The 9682-nt window shown below is 37.1% G+C and overlaps 1 pseudogene; it reads left to right on the forward strand.

Moving 5' to 3' along the window:
• The first annotated feature begins 8232 nt into the window (after nucleotides 1-8232).
• Nucleotides 8233-9243, forward strand: LOC120620524 (olfactory receptor 2M4-like; annotated as a pseudogene).
• The last annotated feature ends 439 nt before the right edge of the window (nucleotides 9244-9682 follow it).

Below are 9682 nucleotides of genomic sequence, written 5' to 3' on the forward strand. Positions count from 1 at the left end.
ACAAAAAGTGTAGGCAAGGATGTGGAGAAAAGGGAATCTCTGTGCTCTGTTGGGGGGATTGCAATTGGTAGAGCCATTATGGAAAACAATATTGAGGTTCCTTAAAAACTTAAAAATAGAACTACCTATGACTCAACAATTGCACTTCCAGGTGTTTATCTAAAAAAAAAAACCAAAACACTAATTTGAAAAGATATATGCACCCCTATGTTCATTGCAGCACTATTTACAATAGCCAAGACATGGATGCAACCTAAGTGTCAATAGATAGACAATTGGATAAAGAAGAGGTGGTACATATATACAATGGAGTATTACTCAGCCATAAAAAATGAAATCGTACCATTTGCAATGACATAGATGAATCTAGACAATATTATGCTGAATTAAATAAGTTAGAGAAAGACAAATACCATATGATTTCGGTTATATGTGGAATCTAAAGAATGATATAAATAAACAAACAAAACCAAAAAAGAGTCATAGACAGAGAACGAACTGGTATTTGCCAGATAGGAGGGGACTGGTGGTTGGGTGAAAAAGGTGATGGTATTAAGTACAAATTAGTAGCTTAAATTTTCTGTTAAATTCTTCATCTGTTCATGAGGAATATAATCAATAATATTATAACAACTATGTATGATGACAGATGGATATTAATATTATCAGGAGGGATCACTTTGTGAGGTATATAAATGTGTAACCACTGTGTTGTACACCTAAAATTAATATAATATGTCAAGTGCAATTGGAAAAGAAATTAATTTTTTAAAAGATGTTAATTAGCTTCATTGTGGTGAATATATATATATATAATCTCAAACATCAAGTTTTATACCTTAAATGTACCTATTTTTATTTGTTAAATATATCTTTATAAAACTGAAAATAAACTAAGCTGATGTCAGCATTGGAACACCTTGTCTGCCATTCACTAACTCTATGGCCTTGGACAATTTATTTAAGCGGTCTTCATAAAAATGTTAAAAACAAAATTTAAGCAAATAAATTTTAAAATCTAAATGGCTTTACTAAATGGTGCATGAATTGGGCAGCATGCCATTTAGCAAGTGGAGAGGAGCCCAAGGAGCTATACAGATTGGAAGGCATCTGTAGGCAAAAAGGGAGGGATGAGGAAAGGGCCAGCTCATCTTCCTTTGGGAGATGGAGAGGGGACTATGTTGAGATGATCTCATTGTGCCATCCAGGAAATGCCAGACCAACTGGTCAAGTTAAGACTACATTTGGGGAGGTTATAATTGTACTAGGGTTAGGTATTAGATATTGGTGTGTTGCTATGGCTTTAGTACAATTGACTTCATTTGGGGCCTACTGTCTCTTTTTTCAATATAAGAAAAGACCAGATCATAATCAAAGTGATTTTAGGAGTACCTGACATTGCAATGTTTGGAAGTGTTCTGTGGGCTGCAGGCTTGCTTACCACAGCATCAGTCACACAGAAGGCACCCAGTGTGATTTTGCTTCTCTTTATTATTGTAAGGGAGAAGGAAGCATAATGATCTACACTGAATAAGTATTTTCAAGAAAATGAAGCTAAGTTGGTGTCTTTGTCCTAGGAGAGGAGATGGAAAGCAATACAAACTATTATAATTAAAAACAAAGAAATGGGTTCCCCAGAGGGTTAAAAACTTAACTGTCTTCTTACTTTTGGCAGACTGATTAGGGATTCTCTCAGAATAAAAAAAACTTCCAGTTTATGCTGCTTCTTTGTGTCTTCCTTCTTTACAAAGGGTAAATTTTCAATTAAAAAAATCAGAGCAGGTATGGATCTCAAATTCCATAAGTAATTCTAGAATTTAGGTAGAAATATATTAATAATTAATTGCTTAAGAAATCTCTAAAAAGTAGGTATATTTTCATTTTCTTGGATTATACATATAACATAAAATATAATATATATTTCTGTTTAAGAATATATCATGTCTGTAAAATTAGAGTAATATTGATGATTTGTAGGGTTAAATAATATATTTGAAATTTATTTAAATTAGTAATGTTATGATGATTTGAGGCCACTCTCATGAGTACTATGAGTAACTATCCCTATGTGTGCCTCTTAACTTTAATTCATTACCTTGTCTTTTCATTCATTTATTAATAACAATCATTTTCCAACCAGTGTGTAGGTGCTTTTATATTATGGAAATATTAAAACATGTGAGATATGTAATTTGCTTTTCCACTAACGTACAATCTCATTGAACTTGTGTACTATTCAGACCTTTACTAAGAAGTGATATAAATAAGCAAGTGAGAATGTGTAAGTTGATGCCAACATTTCCGCGGAACATAGTGGCATTTGCCTTCATATTTTAAGTGAATTCTGTGCTCAGCACTTCATGTTACTCTTTCATTTTCTTCATTTACATTCTTTTACTCTGAAGGATATGGGATGACTCTCCTTTTAGGGATAAGAGACTGGAGGCAGAAGAGTTAAGTGTACTGCCTGAGTTCATAGCAGGCAAAGATTGGATACCATTCACTTATGTTGTTTACATGTATGCATACGGCTGGTATTGCCAAGAAAAAAAGTGGCAGGTGTGAATTAGAACATAACTGAATGACTTGAAAGGCAGATTTGGCCTCATTCTCTTCTCTTTAATAAGCACAGCTCCCACTTACTGACGCTTTACAATTGTCATGTGCTCTTTTAAGATTTTTACGCGTATTTTTCAACTGTTTTACTTAACTTCAAGCAGACACAGGGTTATTAACAATAAATTTATTCCATATAAAGAATTTTTGTAAAATGCTTTTAAAAAGCATTACCAGTATTTTTGAAGAGCAGAATGACACTCTCTGTTCATAAAACTGTTGTGGTCCAGGCTGCTGATAACTGTGATCTCAGTCACCTATACTTCCTAAGTAATGTACTATCTGTGTTTGAACTTTATATGTGGGGGTCCATGGAGGTGTTCCCTCCGGGATCTCCTTTGTTCATTCAACATTCTGTTCCTGAAGGTCATCAATTACAACAGCTGCAGTATAGTTATTATTTCATCACTGATGTCCATGGTGGAAAGAGGGTTGCTGTGGGCACTCTTGGCCACGTGAGAGGTATTAATCTTTTCCAGTATGTTTTGTTTTCCAATTGTTTCTATTACAAAAGAGAATAACCTTAAAAAAATGTATGCACTCACTCTTTCAAAAAGTGGTGAAGTTTAAGAAAAACAATTTAGTTTAGATAAAATAAATAAAAACAGAAAATTACAACTAAGAATAAAAGAAAACTATAGGCAAAGTCTGAAGCAGAGTTTAAAATTTTGTACCTCATCACATAATTATTGAAATGTTTATAGGTATTCAGAATAAAAAAAAGAAACAAGATGTCCAAATTTCAAATTCATTCTGGAAATGGTGCTTGTTATCTCCCTCTTGCCAAGACAGCAGCTACTCAGCAGGCTCTGCTCTATCAAGAGCAAGCAGTCCTGGAGCGCTTGGCATTTCTTGAATGTTCTTTCTTTATTATTATTATTATTAATTATTATTATTATTATTATACAATTCAATGAAGTTTTTCTTTTTCAATTATAGTTGGCCTGTAATATATTAGTTTCGGTTGTACAAAATAGTGATTAGAGATCTATATAACTCAAAAAGAGATCACCCCACTAAATCTACATATTTGTTACAACATTCTTAATTATTTTCCTTATGCCACACTTTATATCTCCATGACAATTTCATATCTATCCATTTGTACTTCTTAATCCTTTTGCCCTTTATCACCATCCCTGCAATGCCCCCTCCATCTACTATCCCTCAAAATATTCTCTATATCTATGAATTTGTTTCATTTTTGTTGTTGTTTATTTTGTTCTTTAAATTCCACATGCGTGTGAAATTATATAATATTTGTCTTACCCTTTCTAACCCATTTCATTCAGCACAATACCCTCTAGGTCTATTGAAGCAATCCATCCCCTTCCTTTTAGTCTGTGTGTGTCTTTTAATTGGAAATAAGTCTCTTGTAGGCAGCCTATGCAGGGGTCTTGTTTTCTTATCCATTCAACCACCCTATCTTTTGGTTATTACCATTCTTTATTCCTGCTTTTAATACATGTTTTTTATTCTTAAAGAAGTCCTTCTAACATTTCCTGTAATACTAGCTTGGTGTTGAATTCCTTTAGCATATTTTTGTCTGAGAAGTTCTTTATCTGTCCTTTGACTCTAAATGATAGTTTTGCTTAATAAAGTATTTTTGGTAGTAGATCCTGGGTTTTCATCACATTGAATATTTTGTGCCAAGCTCTCTACCCTACAAAGTTTCTTTTGAGAAATCAGCCACCAGTCTTATGGGTGTTCCCTTGTAGGTAACTTTCTTCTTTGCTCTTGCTGCTTTTAAGATTCTCTCTTTGTTTTTAACCTTTGGCATTTTAATTATATGGCTTGGTGTGGTCCTCTTTGGGTTCCTCTTTCTTGGGACTCTCTGAGCTTCCTGGGGTCGTATGTCTATTTCCTTCATCAGGTTAGGGAAGTTTTCCATCATTATTTCTTCAAATAGTTTTTTTTAACTTCTTGTTCTCCCTCTTCTCCTTCAGTTACCCCTATGACACAGATGTTGTTTCATTTAATTTTGTCCCATAGTCTCCTTAAATTATTATTATAGTCTTAGCTTCTTTTTTCTTGCCATTATGATTGGGTGTTCTTGGCTTCTGCCTCCTCTTTATCAGTGGTTTGATGCTCTTCTTTATCCACTCTGTTGATTTCCTCTAATATACTCTTCATCTTAGATAATGCATTTTTCATTTCTGACAGGTTCCCTTTTATAATTTCTATTTCCATTCTTATGTTTTTTATCTCTTTGATAAAGTTCTCACTGAGTTCATCTATACTTCCCCTAAGTTCATTGAGCATCTTTATAACCAGTGTTTTGAACTCTGCATCTGTTAGATTGCTTAACTTCATTATTCCTGGATCTCTGTTCTGCTCTCTCATATGGCTTCTGCTTCTTTGTCTTCCCATTTTAGTTGCCTTTCTGTGTCTGTTTCTATGTACTAAGCAAAGCTCCTAAGTCTCCCAGTCTTATTAGTGTGGCTTTGTGTAGTAGTTGTCCAGTAGCACAGTCCTGAATGGGGTTTAGCTGCAGGCTAAGTTTAGCCTCACCCTGTGCCCTTCTGAGGCCATCTGTTAAGATTCAGCAAGCAATCCCCAGATGCTTTGCTTATAGTTGCCTCAAGAGGCTATGCCAGAAACTTAGGCCTGCTACCATCAGTGTGGATCTTGGAGCTATTCAGCAAGGAGCACTAGACTCACCGAGGACACATCTGGATGTGGCTTGGGTGGGGCCGTGAGTTGAGGGAAGCGGAGTTTCAGGGAATCCTCTGGGCAGAGCGACCTCTATTATCCAGTTTGATGACATCTCAGTTATGGCGGTGCTGCGTCTGCACACTGGAAGGCAAGGAGGCTCAACAGAGTAACAATAGATACCACCAGCACTTCTGCCCAGAAGAAAGCCTTGCCTCCGGCCCTCACTCCAACAAATCAGAGAGCCCCTGTAAGTCTCTGGTGCCTCCCACGCAGCCAACCCAGTGCTAGTGCTGAGAGCATGTGGGTTTGGTTGCAGACACAGCCTCTTTAAGAGGAACGTCTGCAGCTGTCATAGCCTCTGCCCTACTCAGCTGCTCGGGACAGAGCAGATTTGCATCTTCACCCTCTCCTACCTCCTACTATTGCAGAATGTTCTTGAATAAATATCCACATGAATTTTAATATAGAGCATACCAGATGATGCATTGCTTAGTATAGTTCATCTATATCACTATTTTTATTAAATTTATTGGGATGACATTGGTTAATAAAATGATAAGTTTCAAGTGTACAATTCGATAATATGTCATATGTATATTGCATTGTGTGTTCACCACCTGAAGTTAAATTTTCTTCTGTCACCATATATTTGACCTATTTACCCAAATCCACCTCCCCCAAACCCCATTTCCCTATGGTAATCACTAAACTGTTGTCCATGTCCATGTGTCTCTGTTTGTTTGTCTTGTTCTTTTGTGGCTTTCAGTGTTACATACCACATATGAGTTAAATACTATAAACTTTCATATGGCCATATCTTCTCACATTCTCTGTGACAGAGAAAACTCAGTAAAGACCATTTGAGCACATGCCTATGAAGGGAATTTTGAAGTAGTGAAGAGGGGAGAGACAATATGACACAAGTAAGTATGGGTTTAAGTTCAGCTTGAACTAATGATAAAACTGAGAATCTCCTGAGCAATATGTAGATTCTACATTTGCCAATCTCATTTTAATGTTATATCACTCACTTGGTTTTATATGCCAGAAATTTCCAGATTATTACCAATAGAATTATTACACTTTTAATATCAATTTAATGTCTGGGAAAGATTTATCCCTATGTGTGCCAGACTCCTGTGTCAAATTGAAAGAAGCACAGGTGTGGGCTAACCTGACCAGATAGCCTCACCCTTAAAGTCACATTGTAGAGAGATTTAAGAAAGCCATGGTTGAATTTGAGAATAATGCAAAATCTTGTTTGAGTAAATTGGTCTGTTACAATAGTTAACAAATTCAATGTAACTAGGCAGTCTATGACATGATGTTCAAAAGAGGGACCTCCATAAAATAGATGAGATGAGGAATTTTATAGAAGTGAATTCAGTTGTGTGAGCACTTGACATTAATGATGCAATGACATGTCGTTTTCCCTGACTAAACTTAAAGCCTCCCTTTTTTGGACAATGCAAGTGTGTCTTGCAGCAGGGAACACACTCTAACCACAAGAGGTCCCAGAGATATTCATTCCTGATTTTCAAGAAGTTGGCTCAATCTGTACTTGAGCTATCAATAACCATTTCTGGATATCTAGACAACTTCTTGTACCTCATTACCACCAAAGGAGGACACTACAAGCCTATTTCTCCCTTCATGACAACTGACAAAATTGATGATGATGATGATGATGATGATGATGATGATGAAATTGCTCTTTTCAGCTTATGAGATGCACATGTGCACCCATTAGAGGCACTTTGGGGAGACTGGTATTCCCAGGTCATAATCATTCTGATCACTGCCCTGTTTCCAGTGCCAAACACATAGGCAGAACTAAATAGACATTATTCGAATGCATGAACTTCAAGCTTCTCTGGATTTCTGTTTTTCTATTACTAAATCTCTGTAGGAGATGCTGGGTGTATTAGTTTCCTAGGGATGCCATAAGAAAGTGCCACACACTGGTTGGCTTTTAAACAATAGAAATGTATTTTCTCACAGTGCTAAAGACTATAAGTCTGAAATCCAGGTGTCCACAGGGCTGGCTCCTTCTGAGGGCTCTGAAGGGAAGAATCTCTCTGATGACCGACAGTCATTGGAATTCCTTGGCTTTAGATGTATCACTTCGGCTTCTGCCTCCATCATCACATGTCATTCTCCTTGTGTCCATGTCTTCACATAGCAGTCTTCTTATAAACAGATCAGTCATGTTAGATTAGAGTTCCACCCCACACAAGTACCACTTCATCTTAAACAACTAACATCTTCTATGGACCTATTTTCAAACAAGCCCACACTCCAAGATGCTGGAGTCAAGGCCTCAGCATATCTCTTTAGGAGGAACTCAGGTCAATACATAACATTGGGCCACAGAAAAATGGACACAGGTTTTAGATTTATATAGGTAAAGAATCTTTTCTCAATTCATTCAGTTACTGCACAGAATATTTACAAACCAAGCACTTTAAATATAAAATAATTGGCAAACGCAGAAATTTTGTTAATATCAATAGTAAAAGTACCATGAAAGCAAGGGCTTATATCTCATTCTCCATCTCTGTTATTATGTCTGTCTCATGCCAATTAAACTGAATTTCTCTATTAACTTATCTGTGATGAACTGATGTTTCAAGGAACTGTTTAATTGCCTTTGGGAATGTTCACTTTTGTAGAAACATTATCAATCATATAAAAGTACATATTATTATTCTAATTTTTCAATCAAGAAAAGGAACACTCAGAAGCTGAGCTCAGAAGAAGTTTCACAGTTTCAGAAATGAAGCAGCACAACGGGACATATTTCTTTCTGATACTATGCTTCTTGATCTTTGAGATTCCTAATTGTGACCATGGCACATTGATAATCCACCTATAATTTTAGCAGATGGCATGCTTAATAAGGTTTGCTTAATCACAAACTAGCATCACTTTTTGTTGGAGCAGATGAAGAACACATTCATCATGTAGTGAGAGAATCAGACCTTCAGCTCCGACTTCATCCTGGTCACAGCCCCACCCACACCTTCCTTTTCTCTCTGGTCTTGGGCATCTCAGTGGCCTTCATGGGAAACCAGACTATAGTTCTCCTTGTCTGCCTGGACCCCCAGCTTCACACCCTCATGGATATCCTCTCAGACAGCTGTCCCTCATGGACCTCATGTTCATCTGCACCACTGTGCCCAAGATGGCCTTTAAATACTTGTCTGGTGGCAAGTCCATTGCTGTGGGCAGTTATGGGGTCAAGATATTCTGCTATGTATCCCTGCTTGGAGTAGAATGTTTCCTGTTGGCTGTCATGGCCTGTGACCACTGTGTGGCTACATACCACCCTCTTTTGTACACTTTCTTTGTGAATCAGAAACTCTGTGTCTTCCTGACTGCTGCTTCCTGGGTCTTGGGCTCTCATGATGACATCATTGTGCTTGCAATAGCTCTGTCGTTTTCTTACTACAGCTCTCTGGAAATTCATAATTTTTGTGTGTGTGTGTGTGTGTGATGCTACTGCTCTTTTACCTTTATCTTGCACAGACAGATCTACATTTGAAAGACTGTTCTTCATCTGCTGTGTGGTGATGCGAATTTTTCCCATCTCAGTGATCATTTGTTCCAGAACCCTATTCCAGAACCCTTGGAGCTGTCATCCACATGGGCTCTGTGGAAAGTTGCCACAGAGCCTTCACCAGCTGCTGCTTCCACCTGTCCAATGTTGGGCTCTACTACAAGGCTGCCAAGTTCATGTACACGAGCTCAGCCTCTAATCATACTCCAGACCAGAACAAGATGGTGCCAGCCTTCTATATCATCCCCACCCCCAAGATGAACCCTCTTGCCCACAGCCTCCTCAACAAAGAGGTATCCAGGAGACTTCACAAATTATTGAGGAAAGGAAAATTAATGTATCTTTACTTACCCTACTTTGGCCAACACTCCTTCATGGAAGTTGAAATCCCTTGTCCATTCTTTTCCTTCTAGTTTGTCTTTTCTCCCACTTTTTACAAATTTAAAATAGCTTTGCTTATTATAAAATTATATAAATACTATAGGTAAAGTGGGCTGTATTTGAACATTAGCATAGATTGTATCATCTTGTAAATTTCAGTTATATCAGTGGTTGTTAGTCATGAGCACTTGACTTTGGGATAAACCAAGCTGTAAGTATGATGACCTTTGCTTTACCCAAGAAAAGAGGTTGCAGTTGATCCACTGATTTGGGTGAGCTTCCTCTTTGTTTAAGGATTACTTATCTATTTGCCTTCAATTTTACTTCTGCTTGAACCTATGTATTGACTGTTTTATTGCCAACTCCTCTACTTAATCCCCACATATTTAGCAGTAGGAAGTTAGTGCTGGCAGTTCCTTCAATCAAGTCTATGTCTATATAAGATAGCTTTTAGAAATCCCTCATATTTAT

The sequence above is a fragment of the Pteropus medius genome, unplaced genomic scaffold (assembly GCF_902729225.1).
Source record: "Pteropus medius unplaced genomic scaffold, Ma_sr-lr_union100, whole genome shotgun sequence".
Taxonomy (NCBI): Eukaryota; Metazoa; Chordata; class Mammalia; order Chiroptera; family Pteropodidae; genus Pteropus; species Pteropus medius.